General features: G+C 46.2%; 1 pseudogene; it reads left to right on the top strand.

The window, feature by feature from the left end:
• Positions 1 to 271: 271 nt before the first annotated feature.
• The window catches only part of LOC135389332 (uncharacterized), a 46,377-nt pseudogene continuing 31,066 nt past the window's right edge, over positions 272 to 15,582 (top strand).

The following is a 15,582-nucleotide window of genomic DNA, read 5'->3' as shown; positions in this document are numbered from 1 at the left end:
AGGACTCCTGAAGACATCCACAGTGAGTTGAAGGAAGTAAGCTGCACTGAATTGCCCTCTGCTGAGGATGTGCGCTTGCTCTTGTGCGATGCAAGAAAGCATAATTAACATCATAGCGCAAGTGGAGCGCCACGCCAGCCATTGCAATAACACCCTTTGCTTGCAAAAAGTATCGGCCGTCGGTTTCTCAGCTCGCCTGCATTACCTCTGCAATACCCACAAATTAACTTTCCATCTGAGTAGCAAAGTGCGGCAAATGTATGTTGACTGCATGGCTACCGTTGCGTGCAGTGGGATGTTGCCGGTAGTTAGAAAAAAAAAATTTAACTTTGCCCACCTGAGGTACTCAAGAATTCTGGTCCGAAAAATTTCTAAAGAAATAGCCGCCACAGTAGACGTCCTGAAAACATTGCCTATTGAGCTTGTTCTTGAAGAGGAAGTCAAAACAAGTAACCATGACAACACTGGAAAACCCGTAATTAGTATTGAATCCGACGCACGTCACGCATGCCGGAAAAACTCGTATCACACCGATGTTGTTGCCCTTGGCCAGAGCACGCACAAAGTAGTAGGCATTGCCCATGTCACACAACAGGACGAAGAATGCTCTCAGAAACACGAAACATTCGGCACAGCTGCTCTGTATAAACATTTCGAGTCCAAGAATGTGCAGATCATGAGCCATGCTCATGATAGAAACACTGGTGTCAACAAAATTATCAGACAACATAGAGGTGCCAGGAACGACGACAGATGGCACGCTGCTAAGAGCCTCAAAAAAGGTTGCCTAGCTATTGCATCAGGTGCAAAGAAAAATGAGGGGAAGACGTGGCATGCTCAGCTCTCTGACAAGGTTCAAGCCGTACGAAACCATGCCTTATACTAGGCCATGTCAAACTGCAACGGCAGCGCGGAGGAGCTTCGACGAAAACTCGGACGTCATGATCTCTGTGACGATGGTTCACCGTGCAAGGAAGAGTTCATGTTCCTGCAACAATGCTGCTAACGGACCCGGTTGCCATTCAATTGCTCCGCGGTTTTCTTCTGTCGTCTACCTTGTACAGAAGCGCAGAAGACTACACTCTAAACCCAGTGACGGACACGTGCCGTCTGATCAACTGGCACATTTTTAAAAAAAATGTGCCACATGACTTCAAGGGGCACGCGGTGCCTGCGAAAGCTGCAGGTGCCATGTGCCCCCTGAAGCAACTGGTACGACATCCCTGCTGACGCCAGGAGCCACAATGTACCGGACGTATCGAAGGGTTACTTGTACCCACCAATACGCGAAACACATTGCGCCTCTCGAGTTCCCTAACAGAAAAATTACCTCCACGTTTCGCAAAAAAAAGAAAAAGCAAGGAAGAAAATGCTCCAAGCACATCGAACATGAAAGACCAAATTTTATTGGCTTGCACATACCTTTAAATTGCATCCAGTACACCATCGTTTGCCGAATGGCAAGCATACACGGTTCACTAATCCCAACACACACATATGGAGCACACGTTGCACGGACACACAACCCATCCGGTGATCCGATGCACCAGGCAGTCCGCCAAACGCCGAACACACAATCCTCGAAACTTCGAACAGGCTGGCACTGAAAACTCAATGAAGATCCTTATTGACGAACACGACGGTTCCTCAAACGAAATGGCCGAGCAACAATTGTCCAACAAGTGGCAACAGACACCAATTCCATGTGAGAAGCAGTTGCAATCTTTCACGCGTATGTGTGACCGTTGAGACAGGAAACAACCTGTAAAGAAACCGAAGTGAATATCACGCTGGTATTGCTCCAACGTTAATGCTGGAATAGTACTCCATTTTGTAACTCACCTCCTCGCAATCGATATAGTCCCACGGCCACCTATAACGAAAGAACACAATTAACCTCGCTTGTAATGTACATCGTCGCTTCACCGATGCAGCCGATCCTCTCCTGCCGCCATTTGCAATGCGTCCACCGTCTGCAACAGAATTTACTTCGATTGTTAAACACGAGTAAAACGCAGGCGTCGTATACGATGCATCACAGCTAGGTTGGCTTACCATAAGCAAACATGAGACCTGTACTTTAAAAGCTTGGTGTCATCCTTCACAAAGGCGAGGTTGCAACGCAGACAGCGTCAAGAAAGCGGGTAGCGGGAAGGAACGTACTGCGGGAGAATACGTCGTGCCGTGTCACTCCTCACCGGCGGAGCGCGGAACAACGTCCCAGGTGAAAAAATAAACTGGAATCTAAAGTGGGTTACAATGGAACCACTTGGACAGCAAAGTGGGTCAGAGCGGAACCACTTGGGACAGCAAAGTGGGTCAAAATGGAACCACTTAAACAGCAAAGTGGGTTAAACTGGAACCACTTTGTGACCAAGATGGACCAAAAGTTAATCATTTGGGACAGCAAAGTGGGTCCAAATGGAACCACTTTGCGACCAAGGTGGACCGTAAAGTAACCACTTGGACAGCCAAGTGGTTTGGAATGGATCCACTTTGTGAGCAGGATTGGCCAAAGAGTGTCCATTTTGAAATGAAAGTGGGCTTAACCTTGATTCGTTCAAGATGGGTTTCAGAAGACAACCGAAGTCATTCTGGGTTAGACTGGAACCACTTGCAGTTTGATGCAGACAACATCATTGGAGTGCATCAAGCTGACCAGTTTAAAAGCTGAAAGGGTCAGACTGAAACCAAGTTGCACCTATTGGAAGGTTACACATAGATCAGTGTTTCTTATGGAACATTTGTTAATAAATATTTTTGGCAGATGATCCACACGGTTACATAACGAGAATGTGTACTGAGTAACTATTTTGTCAGCGTTAAACCAATGACAACTTTATTTTTATGACGATGAATGGTGAGTTTCACCGTGCCGATGGTGATGTGGGGAATGAAATAATGAGCCCCTTCACAATAAGGTCCGAATCCCTACTGTGGCCAGAAATGTCAAAAGAGCTTACCGGGCTCAGCGTTGGTGGACTGGATTTGGCCAGGGACCAAGCAATTTTGAGAGATGGGGGGGGGGGGGATGCGGTCCGGGAAAGTTGGTAGTGTGGGCAATGAACAAGAATGTGCCCTAGATCTTCAATGGCACCAAAGTGACAGCGTGGGAGAGTCAACTTGTCTCAAGCAGGAACACCACTGAGCCGTAAAATCCACATGTCGCATTCGATGAATTAATGCAGCATTTTGACGAGAGGTATGTCGCGGCATGCGGAAAGCAAGAGTTGGATCAACTACTCTCAGCATAGATGGTGGGAGAATGTCACTTGCTCATTGGCGGGAAGCCGGGGGTGTCACGAGGTGTCGAAGAATATGGAACGACGGTCTAATCTCAGAAGCGCAATACGCGTCCGTATCCGAGACGAGAGAGAGACTTCTGCTCTGCTGTCGGCCTGTTAATTCCCCACGACACCACAATGAGCTGGAACCCACTGGAGAACCAGCCTGTGTCCTGCTTCGTACACAAGGTGATGAGCCATTAACACATCCGTCACTAATGACCAATAAGGAAAACATATTGCTTCCCAAAATACAATCTGTGTCCATGTAAAGATCCGGTATGCAATGATTCTCAGTATTTACATGTAAGAATATACACAATTTATTAGGCAATGACATAGGAAAGGATGATGCACTGCAAGTTATATCTTTGATATTATGAACATGCAAAATAAATGAAGAGATATCACAATTTCGGAGCAACCTTCAATACAGATATTGCGTTCTGCTTGGTTAAGCTAAAAATGTGGGTAGCATCTGATGAACTAACACTTCATCTGATGTTCTAGCAGGAAACAGCGGGGTTTATGGATCAAATGTTTAAACACAAATAAGTGCTATGTGCTATACAGGTTTGTGTGTAATATAGAAGAACCATATTATACATATTTTACACATTTTTCGGGTTCATTGTTGAGTCAAAATGCATCTAAAAAATACTGTAGAAGTGGTTTTTTACGCGTTTTCGAACAAAGCTGGTTTGAGGAGTGATTAGCGAGAACTTAAATTCGTGACACGGGTTTCCAGGAGGGCTTTGCTCTTATATATCGTGCCACGGCCAATATTCTGGCATATTTCGGCACGTACTAAGACGTCCGTTGTTCACGGGGATGGCGGCATTCTAGGTCGATCCCTCCTCCTCACAGACATGGAAGGAAAGGCCCTGGCCTTTAGGGACCCTGCAGGAGGCCATAGTACTGGCCGTGTACAGGTCAGCCAGTTCATTTTAGCAGTTCTCACTCATTATCACTCAGGGCACTGAACAGTTTGGTTGAGATGTCGTACTATCATATAAGCTGGTTTTGAGAAGGCAGGGAAAGGCATGTTGCGGCTTCGTGGTATAGTGGTATATAGTGCAATGCATTTGTAGGAGTAACGAAAGCGTGATCAATTTTCATTTCTTTACATCTTGCCCGATGGGACAAAACAATCGTCTGCGGCTTGCTTAAACTGCCTACGCTGTATGGAGTAGAAAGGGTAGTCACGGTATAGCGTCGAACGCCGCACGATTTTCACGCTCATATCGCCAGGGTTACGCACAGAGTTATGCAATTTTGGAGGAATGTGCGAAAAATAATTCAGCGCGAAAAAGACCACTTCTACGGTAAAGAACATCGTCTTGCAATTTATCTCACACACAGATCACAAAAAAAACGAGTTTTCATCAACATTCAGGTACATGCATGGCAAAGCATCATTTGTTACTTCTACGAGTTGCTTCTGTGATGTCATCCTACAAAGCTTTATGTGAGGGGCACGGGGAAAGCTATCAACAATGCACTTTCGTGTTACAATATACATCTTTTTGCTATCATCACGGCCTGCTACAGAAATGATATTTTCAATTCTTGTGTACAAGTCCCCTTGCTTGAGTGCGGTTGAGTCAGTTTTTACTGGCAAGGTGTACTTAACGCTATGAAACCTGTGCTTCTTAACAGACATTCGGGTATATTCCACAATATCCTTACAATGCTCCATGTGTCGCTCAAGAAATGACTGCAAGGCACTGTCTGGTGGCTGACCTCTTCCCAGTGCACTTGGACTGTCTGACACTGCGGTGCGCTCTTGGTGAAAGACATCAGCCACACTTTGACTTGCCATGCTCTTTAGTGATCCAATGCTAGTCTGAAAAAGCACCCTTGACAGAATCTGGATTGTGACACCCTTAGATGACTTGACATGCTTGAGTAGCTGGGGCCCAGCAAGAGAGCAGCCTTGGGAAGGTGCAGCAAAGTGTGCATGTTTGACGTCATCTGGCCCTTGCCATACCACACTTCAGTCTGTACAACAAATTCTGTTAGATTATCTGTGCTGTTATTGATGCCATTTAGTGATATTTCTCCCTTGATCAGGTTGTATACCCCACATACGAGAAGGCTATAATGCACATAATATTCATTTGGCAGCACATTGCGCAAACATGGCAAACTGTAGTAGAGGAGCCAATGCTCCCATTCTGCAGCTTTCCAGTACTTTCTGGTGCTTAGTGAACGTGGAAGCCGTCTAAAGACCCTTGGAGGCTTCAGATTGCAAAGTCTGCCATCAACTGTTCTCATGTAAGAAGGTGCACCAATGTAGCAGTCTGTACCTGTACTCGAGAACCACAGCTCTGTTATTTGTCGTGTTACACCAAGCAGCACACAATGCATGTAGTCAGGGCTGAAACTCCAGGCTATGTTGAAGCCCGGTAAATTAAGCATTGGGGAGGGTCCTTTGACACCACGCACTGGTGCTCCCAGAGCTGCTGCATTGGTCATGTCTGCTACCATGTCTTTCATTGTCCTGTCATCAGCTGGCCCACCAGAGTTTGTGTACTTGACAACACCTAGTAGAAAAGTATTACGTTGTTAGATCAGGATTAGCTAGGGGAAAGTGCTCTTTAAATTAAAGGGCCAGGAAACAGCAACACAAAGGTCCTGTGCAGTAGCATCTGTTTCATCGGTCACTATATTTACATTTCCCAGAACCTTTTGGGGTCCAAAAGCAAAAAAAAAAAAGCTTGTTTTCAAATGAAAGACAGTCCCAATACACACATGGCACCTTATCACATAGGGGAAAACTAATGTGGACCGTACGCTTTTTAAATGAACAACTCAGGAAAAAGGTGCAGACACCAGGATTCAAAGCTGGGTCTTCTGGTTTCTGAATCCTGGCATCAGCACCTTTTTCCTAAGATGATTTAATTGATTCTGGGCATTGGAGGCTTACGTGTCGGCCATCTCTGTAGCCTGCCTCGGCTAATTTCTCGTGTACGGTTTTGTTTTTCCTTTTATTTAGAACATCTGTCCATGGTCTTCTGTCAATGCACAGCAATGATGCGCACTTCCAGATCTTTGAATAACAACTTACTAAATTATCATTCCACATTAAAGTAATCCTACAATATGGTGGCAGTAAAAAATAAAAAAGGGGTCTCAGCACCACAGCCATCAATATTTGAAGCAGGAGACTTTTGATCACTGTCAATTGTCATGAATTTGAGTAAACTGGGCACGCTCTTCCTGTTGGTCGGGTAAAAAAGTGACCCTTACTTGGCAAATTTCTGAGTTTAGTTCGCAAAAATCTGCATAATTAAACTTAAAGTTACATTACATGCACATCAGGACGTGGCAGAAAGCTAGTAAGAACAAATGCCGTTGACCGCATGATTCTAGGTGGCGTAGTTTTTATACTATAATTCAATGACACCTTTTCTGGGACACCCTATATATGCACGAAGTGAAGTGACAACCATGGCGTGGCAACGTGGCAAGAAAGTACTCTATATGTTTTACGTGTAAGCACCATAAAGATCCTAGTTTTGAATTAACCAATAAAAAATTGTTAAATTGATCTAAAAGTAATGTGTAGCTGGCATCTTAGTGCCACTTTATTGTCCACCTGGACTAGCATTCCGAGAAAATGCTGCGGGCTGTTGCTTGAGGGCATGTAATTATATTTATGCAATGCGCCGCAAGAATATGCATTACCATCAACTGCTTCTTCGCGGTGAAAACACCACCCGCATCCATAGTAGCTGTTGTACTGCATCATATTCTGTACTGAAGCTCGAGCTGGTGCATCAGCTACACAGCAGATGCAAAATACCTGAAAATACATAAGCAGCATTAGAAACACCAAATAATAAAAAAGGCTAAAACATCAGCAATACTGTAATGTCAAGGTACTGTAAGGGGTCATGATCTTGTTCCAAATGCGGCAGTTTGGTATATGATGGGTGCCTACCTTTGAGAGGACAGGGGTATTTCTGAAAGTCCAACGTACTCCCATCTCAGCTAGGCTCTTCATCTGCTCAACAAATGCTTCCAACAGCAAAATCATGTTGGGGTGCTTTGTCCCATACCACAGCGCTGGTGTGAGGACATTACTCCATCGCAGGTGTAATGGCAGTTCATTTATGGTGAACTGTAGTGGCCAGATGCTATAGTTGGCAGACTCGGGCACAGGACTCCCATCGGTGTTCATGGTGATGGTGAGGTCGTACTGGCTACAGTTATGCTGTCTGCGCTGCCTTTCGTAGAGGGAGCCATCAGTGATGTCCCCCAATGTTTCTGGACTTCTAATGTCCTGTTTCGTAGACACACTGTGCAACGAGTTGACAAGCTGTTCCGTAATGTTATCATTAGCCAGCAAGGCAGTTAGCTGTTTGTGTACTGGTAGCATCACAAAAAAGCAGCCCTGATTCTGAAGCTGCCTTCCACTGCATACTGTATTGCAGAGGGAGCACTTAAGCTCTGCTTTGCTGCGCTCCTTTAAGCTACCATCACACTTTCCTAGTATGTCGAAGCACACCGGGCAATAGAAATAGAATGTCATATCCTTGAATGAGATGCCTGAAAACTTCTTGAACAAATGCTTGGTTACTGGCAGTACGTCTCCCCCCCCCCCCCCAGCACTTTATGAGCTTAAGCAAGTCTTCGATTGCTGCCCAGGATAGTCCATGCTTCATTGCATAGTCCATGACGAGCACAAGCGCGTCTCCTTGAGACAGGGATGCATTACCTAGCAATGGGATGTTAAAGCCCAGAGCAGCTGAAAGCGGAACGTCACTATGAATATCCCAGGAACGTTCTTCAGGCGGGGCTGGCGGCTCTGGATATTCTTCATCTGCAAGGGCCGTCCTGATTTGCGTAGACCTCCGGTTCTGCGGAAGGTTCTGTTACAGTAGCGCGGGTAACACCCACTGAACAAATAATTGGTTCATTCGCATGTGAAGCCCTTGGCTTCTGACTTTCCGGATCCGTATTCTCCAATGGACTTCCGCCTCCTTCAGCTACACGCTGCGAACGCTATGCGGTAGTCCGTGGCACAGATTGATTGCTTTCTGAGAGCTCTAAAAATCGTTTTCGCGACACAACCTTCTTCTTTGGCATCGCTGGAACCACTTTAAGAGCAGAGGCACCATAAACGTCCGCGCTTGCATGCGAAACCAAGGGTCGGGAAAAAGTGGATTCCGAAGTGGAAGCGAAAGCAAGAGAATGCGAACCGAAGCATGCGCACTGAACCGAGCATGCGCAATGCGCAAAAGGTGTTGCAGCTATAAACCTTTTACGCTGCTTTAATTGCTTTATTGACGTCTCTAATAATTTTTAGACGTTTCTTTTAAAACACAGTAATATTTTCTGCGTGACTGGTCATGAATTGGAATCGTGAAGATTTCGGAGTCGTGCCAGGTTCCAGTTCCAGCCGCGCACTCGCTCATGCTCGCTGACGGCTGGCGGTATCGCGCGCTGTTGAAACGGTTGCGTTTTCAAACTGATCTTCGTTGTATGGTTGCGTCTTCTCTGTATCTACAATGTACGCACTTGTGCGCAACTTAAACGCATTTGAGAACGGGCTGCGCATAATACCAGTTAATGACATCAAAAACTTCTACCCGGAACACGAACGCGACTTCAACAACAGGTCCGTGTACAAGGTTCCATGGCAAGACGGTGACGACTCCGGCGTCTATCGCGTTCAAGTACTCATGCTTGCTGGTAGGCATGCTTTTTTATAATGTGCATGGTGCATGTGATACAACAGCACAAGCATTAATGCCATCGAATATCTAGTGAAGTTAAGGGCAGGCGGCCTGGTGGAAATGGTCTGCAATCCCAAGTGGTTTATGAAACCTTTTCCACTTTAAACCACTTACGTACAAAGTGGTTCAAAGTGGTTTCAAGTGGAAAAAGTTTCATAAACCCCTTGGGATTGCAGACCATTTCCACCTGCATTTGCGTTTCTAGAAATGGCATGTGCGCGTTAACCCGAAAGTACTTTCGGGTTAACGCGCACTTGCCATTTGATGATGATGATGATGATGATTAAGGTTTTTTTGGCGCATTAGCGACGAGGGCCATAGTGCGCCAAGACAATGGTATGGATGGTTAGCAGTTTAAAAGGATTATTTCAATTTAAAAATATTAATAAAATAAAATAAAAACAATATATATGAGCTTAGATGTGCTTTAAATACCCAGTGTCTCTTAAAAACTTGTATATATGGCTAAAATCGACTAGAGGTTCATCACCGAGTAGAAGAGCAGGGTGAAGAGGGACCTTGTATTTGTAAAAGAATGGAAAGTGTAGGTGGCGATGATGTTCTAAAAGTGGGCATGTTATGAGTATATGTAAGATAGATAGGTCTGTTCCACAGTGAGGGCACTGAGGCGTGTCGTCCCTTCGTAGCAAATGCCCATGCGTTAGAAAACTGTGCCCAAGCCTCAAACGGCTCGATAAAACTTCATGGTGGCGGTTTTCAAAATCTTGTGTAGGTTTGCATAGGCGAGGTTTTACTGTGTGCAGTTTGTTTGTTATCTGCTTATCCCAAAAAGCTTGCCAATCCGTGTGGATGGCTTTCTTCAGTTGCTGCAGCAAGTCGTTAAATGGAATTTCAAAAGGAGTTATATCGTTGCCTAAAGCAGCAGAGGCAGCGCGGTCTACTTTCTCATTGCCGGAAATTCCGACATGGCTGGGTACCCAGCACAGTCTCAGCTGGAACCCTTTTTCTTTTATAATACTGGCCAGGAACTGTGCACGTCTTGCCAGGAGGTTTTTATGTGATTGAATACTGCAGATGGCACGTAACGAACTCAAAGAGTCTGTGTAGATTACTGTGTGTGTCATGTGTGTTTGTAAAACATGGTTCAGTGCTATGATAATACCATAGAGTTCTGCAGTAAAAATTGAAAATACATTGTTTAGGCAATGTGCCTTTGTGCACGAGCCACATACCATAGCACATGACACTCCTGTGGAAGTCTTTGAAGCGTCAGTATATATCTCGGTGTGGTCTCCAAAGCTCTCCTTGAGAATCAGAAATTCCTGTTGGATTTCTGTGGTGGGCGTTTCCCTTTTATTAAACTTTGCAAGTGAAACGTCATATGCAACTGGTGGTTGCCAGGGAGGAGTCAACTTACTGGCAACCAAGGAAGGTGAGTTGTAACTGAAAAAGCCATAACATTCGACGTCTCGTTGTACACGAATGCTGAAAGGTGGCACAGCTCTGGGTTTATTAAGAAACAGTTGTTTGAAGTTGCTCTGTGTCACTGAAGGAAACGAAGGATGCTGAGGGTGGCCTCTTATTCTCAAACCATAGGACAAGGTAATATACGATCTTCGCCTCCCTAACGACCACTCATTTGCCTCTGCGTACAGACTATAAACAGGGGTGGTTCGGAAAGCCCCCAGCGCCAGTCGCAAACCAAGGTGGTGTACTGTGTCGAGGGCCTTTAGCGTGGACGGTCGTGCTGACCCATAAGCAGGGCATCCGTAATCCATTTTAGAGCGGACTACAGACCGGTAAATGCGAAGGAGTGTTTCCCGATCAGCACCCCACGACCTGTGGGATATTACCTTGAGTATATTTGTGGACTTTAAGCATTTGTTTTTCAAGTTCCTGATGTGTGCCCCAAAAGTAAGCTTTCTGTCAAACACAACACCGAGGAACTTCTGTTCAGTGCGTACGGGCAGGTTTTGACCATTGATGGATAGTATCGGGTCTGGGTACAGACCCCTTCTCCTTGAAAATAGAACACAAACAGTTTTCTCGGGTGAGAAACTAAATCCGTTTTGACTTGCCCATTTAACCAATTTGTTAATTGTAAGTTGGAGCTGCCTTTCGCATGTACTCAGGTTTGTTGACGAATAAGAAATCTGGACGTCATCAACATATAAGCAATAGGAAATGGACGGGGGAATTGCAGCAGCTATTGAATTCATTTTTATAATAAAGAGAGTAACACTAAGCACACAGCCTTGGGGAACTCCATTTTCCTGGATGAAAGGACGTGAAAGAGTTGTCCCCAGTCGGACCCTAAACGTCCTTCCCTGGAGGAAATTCATCAGGCAACGTAGGAGTCGCCCTCGAATGCCAAGCGCATAGAGATCCCTGATAATACCGTAGCGCCAGGTGGTATCATACGCTTTTTGGAGGTCAAAAAACACTGACACACAGTGATGCCGTCTCACAAACGCCTCACGAATTGTTGATTCTAGTCTAACTAGATGGTCCAACGTTGAACGTGCAGGTCTAAAACCACACTGGTAGTTATTAAAGTAGTTATTGTCCTCTAGATAGTACGTCAGCCGGTTATTGACCATTCTTTCGAATGTCTTACCGAGGCAGCTAGTTAATGCAACAGGTCGGTAACTTGTTGGACTGGACGCATCTTTCCCGGGCTTTAAAAAAGGAATGACTGTGGCTACTTTCCATGCTGATGGCATCTGTCCCTTGTCCCAGACCGTGTTGAAGAACTTCAATAGATGCTCTTTGGAATCATCGGACAAATGACTAAGCATTGGATATGCAATGCGGTCTGGTCCAGGAGCGCTGACTTTTACTGAAGCCAGCACTCGTTGGAGTTCTACCATGGTAAAAGGCTGGTTGTACTTGTAGTTGTCACCACCCGTAATTGGAATTGTTTGCCTTTCGGCTTGCTCCTTAATACGCAGGAAGTTTCTATCATAATGTGAGGAGCTCGATACGTCAGAGAAATGTTGACCAAGGACGTTAGCCTGCTCTTCTAGGCTCTGACACGGTATGCCATTAACCTGAAGCAGGGGAATGGAAAAACTAGTGTAATCACCCTTAATTTTTCGCAGTCTATCCCACACAACCTTTGACGGTGTTGTGCGCGTTAACGAAGAGACAAAGTTACGCCACGACGTCCGTTTTGCTTGTTTTCTGGTCCATTTTGCCCTGGCTCGTGCCCTCTTGAATGTCAGGAGGTTTTCAGGAGTGGGGTATCTGCGGAAGATACCCCATGCTCTGTTTTGTTGCTTTCGTGTCTGTGTGCATTCATCCGTCCACCAAGGTTTGGGACGCTTGGGGAGCCGGCCAGATGTCTGCGGGACAGACTGTTCAGCGGCATTTATGATGGCCGTTGTGACAAACTCGTTTGCCTCTTCAATAGACATATGTTCAAAATATGAAGAAACAAGCTTTGCCTCGTTCTGGAAAAAGCTCCAGTCAGCCTCTTTAAGTTTCCACCTTCGCGGTCGCGTCGAGATGGAATTTGTAGGACCACGAAATTTCAAAACTACCGGGAAGTGGTCACTTCCACGAGGATTCTGGTCCACGGTCCAGTCCAGACAATGGAAGAGGGAATGACTGCACAGTGAAATGTCCAAGCAAGAAAAACTTTGTGTTGAGGAGTTGACGTATGTAGGCAGCCCAGTGTTCAAAATGCAAAGGGACCTTGAAAGAAGAACTCCCTCCAACATTTTTCCTCGCGTATCCAGTCTTGCGCTGCCCCATAAAGGATTGTGGGCATTCAGGTCGCCCAGAATCATGAATGGCTGTGGGAGTTGATTACACAAGTTTTCAAAATCTCTTTGTTCTATTAATTCTGATGGGGGAAGGTACAGTGAACATATAGTGAAAACCCTATCGAGGCACACTTGAACAGCAACTGCTTCCAACCCTGTAACAAGTGGGATTTGTTTTACAGACACAGATTGCGGAAGGACTATAGCCACACCTCCAGACGCACGTGTGGTATTTGTACGGTCCTTCCTAAAAATAGTATGTCTGCGGAAGGGATTGAAACTTTGTTCCTGAAGGTAGGTTTCCTGTAAACAGAAGCAAGCTGCAGTGTATTTTTCAAAGAGATCGTGTACATCATCTATGTTAGTGTAGAGGCCTCGACAGTTCCACTGAAGGATTACCTGTCCCATAATGAAAGTAGTGATGAATAAGAACAAAGAGAGACTGTACATTATGTAGGAGGTGTAACCCTTGGGGGGGGCTGCTTGTGTTTCCCTAGGGACGTACTGCCCCTGCCTCGGCCTCCTTTTTTCGTTCTTTGTTCCTTCCATGGGGAAGGATTGGGGGGAAGGCTTGACGATGATTTCTGCGACATGCAGTCATCATCGTCAACATCCATCGTGTGTGTGGCAGCCTGGGATGAGCCCCCTGTGAGCCCGTCCCAAACTGACAGCTCGCCATCAACCTCCGTAGAGGTTGTGGCCGCTACTTCCCGGCTGCCCACCTGAGCAGCTGGTGCCAGCGGAAGCAAGCTCTCCGCAGGCTTTTCTTGTGTGGGGGGAGTGTGGGGTGGAGACCCAGAAGTCTGCGTCTCCACAGATTTCCGCAGTGGTGCCACTCCCCGGCGCACCACTTCGGAGAACGTGCCTTTCTTGGCAAATTCTACCTGTGTTTTTGCGTCTTTATACGAGATATTCTGCGTCACTTTTACTTTGAGTACTTCCTTCTCTTCCTGCCAACGGGGGCAGGACCTGGAGTAGACAGGGTGGCTCCCTTTGCAGTTCGAACAGCGGACTTCGTTTGCACAGGATTCTGCAGAGTGGTCCATGCCAGCACATTTTGGACAGATCGCCTGTCCTCGACAGACCTGCGACCCATGTCCAAAACGCTGGCACTTGAAACAGCGTCGCGGATTCGGGATATACGGACGTACATGGCAATTAAGATACCCTGCTTTGATGGTCTGAGGAAGCCTGTGCAATTGAAAGGAAAGGACAATGTGTTTCGTCGGGATGTCTTTACCATCCCGACGCATCACAATTCTCCTTGCTGTCACAACGCCCTGGTCTTTAAGTCCTTCCTCGATCTCAGTGTCTGAGCAGTCAAGGAGTTGAGACTCTGAGATGACGCCCTTCACGATGTTAAGTGTTCGGTGTCTGGTCACAGTGACTGATATATCAGAAATTTTATTAAGTGAAAGGAGAGCGGAACTTTGTTGCCTTGTGGTCACTTCGATTTGTAGATCTCCTGTGGTCAGCTTTCGAGCATTATAAGATTTCCCTATTGTCTTTTCTAACTCTCTTGCAATCGTGAATGGTGATACCTTAGCCATAGGTTTGGTCTCATCTTCCGAGTGGACTATGAGGAACTTCGCAAACCAAGGTTCAGGAGTCAAGTCGAGGATTTGCATAGCTGGTGCATCGGTGCAGCGCCTCTTTTGGCGCTGATCATGTTTTTTTGTACGAGAAGAATCCATAAAAGAGAAGACTGATTCAGTGCAGGAGGTGTGTCGCCCACCATCGAGCCCAACGAGGGAACGTGTCCCACACGCTAACACTTGCCTCTGCACTATACCCAAGTGCAGCTTCTGGAGAGTGAAAGACTGCCCAAGGTTGACCCTTGCCGCCAAAGAAGGTGAAAAGAGGAAAAGGAGAGAAAGAAGGAGACCAAGGAAGAGAAAGTAATGAAAAGGGAGATGGCGACTAACTGGATAATCCTGGCCGGGTCTTCCAGGACCACCCGACTATGGGAAGCAGGGGCCAAAGCGGTGTGTTGCTTTCCCGGAGGGGCCCCGAAGGGTCCTAAACAACCTCCGGGTCCACTCAACCGCCAGGATCCCCCTTTCCCCAGACACGGGAAAGCCACGCACAGCTATACGTGGGGGTCTCCCTCCTGCGGCGACCCAACCGTGAGTGCAGGAGGGGGCTACTGCGGCTGCTGCCGGGCGATGGGGGCGCCAAGTTCCCGACGCCGGGGCTAGGGTCCGTGGTGGCGCCACTCACCAAACATCAGCGTACGCTGATGCCCCCTGCGGGGGCACTTGCCATTTCCAGAAACGCAAATGTTTCAAAGCAATTAGCATAGCACTGTTGTGCTTGTCTGAATGAAGTACGTTTCTCTGAGCCTACTCAAAGTGGCGGCATGTTTGTCGTTTTTGTGCTTCGAATGTGTTCCCAAACTTAGCAGATCGCTGTGTGAGGAAACACCATCAAGACAGCTATCAGAAAACCAGAAGATGAGAAAGGTTTGCTGCGATATATATAATAACGCTCTCAGGCAAAATTTGAGTTGGAACCCATGTGGATACACTTGAAAAACAAAATAGTTCCATTTTCTTTCCTAAGTGGTTCCACTTGTTTTTCAGTTGGATCCACTTGGGATTCCAGCTCAGATTTTTGACTGAGCATCTTTTCGAAACGTGATCAAACAATCAGAATTTCTAAATAGTTCTGTTAGAAATCTCTGAAGATCTGGATAGCCTGGATGTACCAAAAGAATGCTCTTGAATGCCAGGCAATCGTGGGAAGACCAACTGGAGAATTTTCATGATTATCATAAATTAGTTCAGAAATGGCAGGGACAAGAATATTTTGCTTAGTGTTTATTTT

The sequence above is a fragment of the Ornithodoros turicata genome, chromosome 3 (assembly GCF_037126465.1).
Source record: "Ornithodoros turicata isolate Travis chromosome 3, ASM3712646v1, whole genome shotgun sequence".
NCBI lineage: Eukaryota > Metazoa > Arthropoda > Arachnida > Ixodida > Argasidae > Ornithodoros > Ornithodoros turicata.
This window is presented reverse-complemented; position numbering and strand designations above follow the sequence as displayed.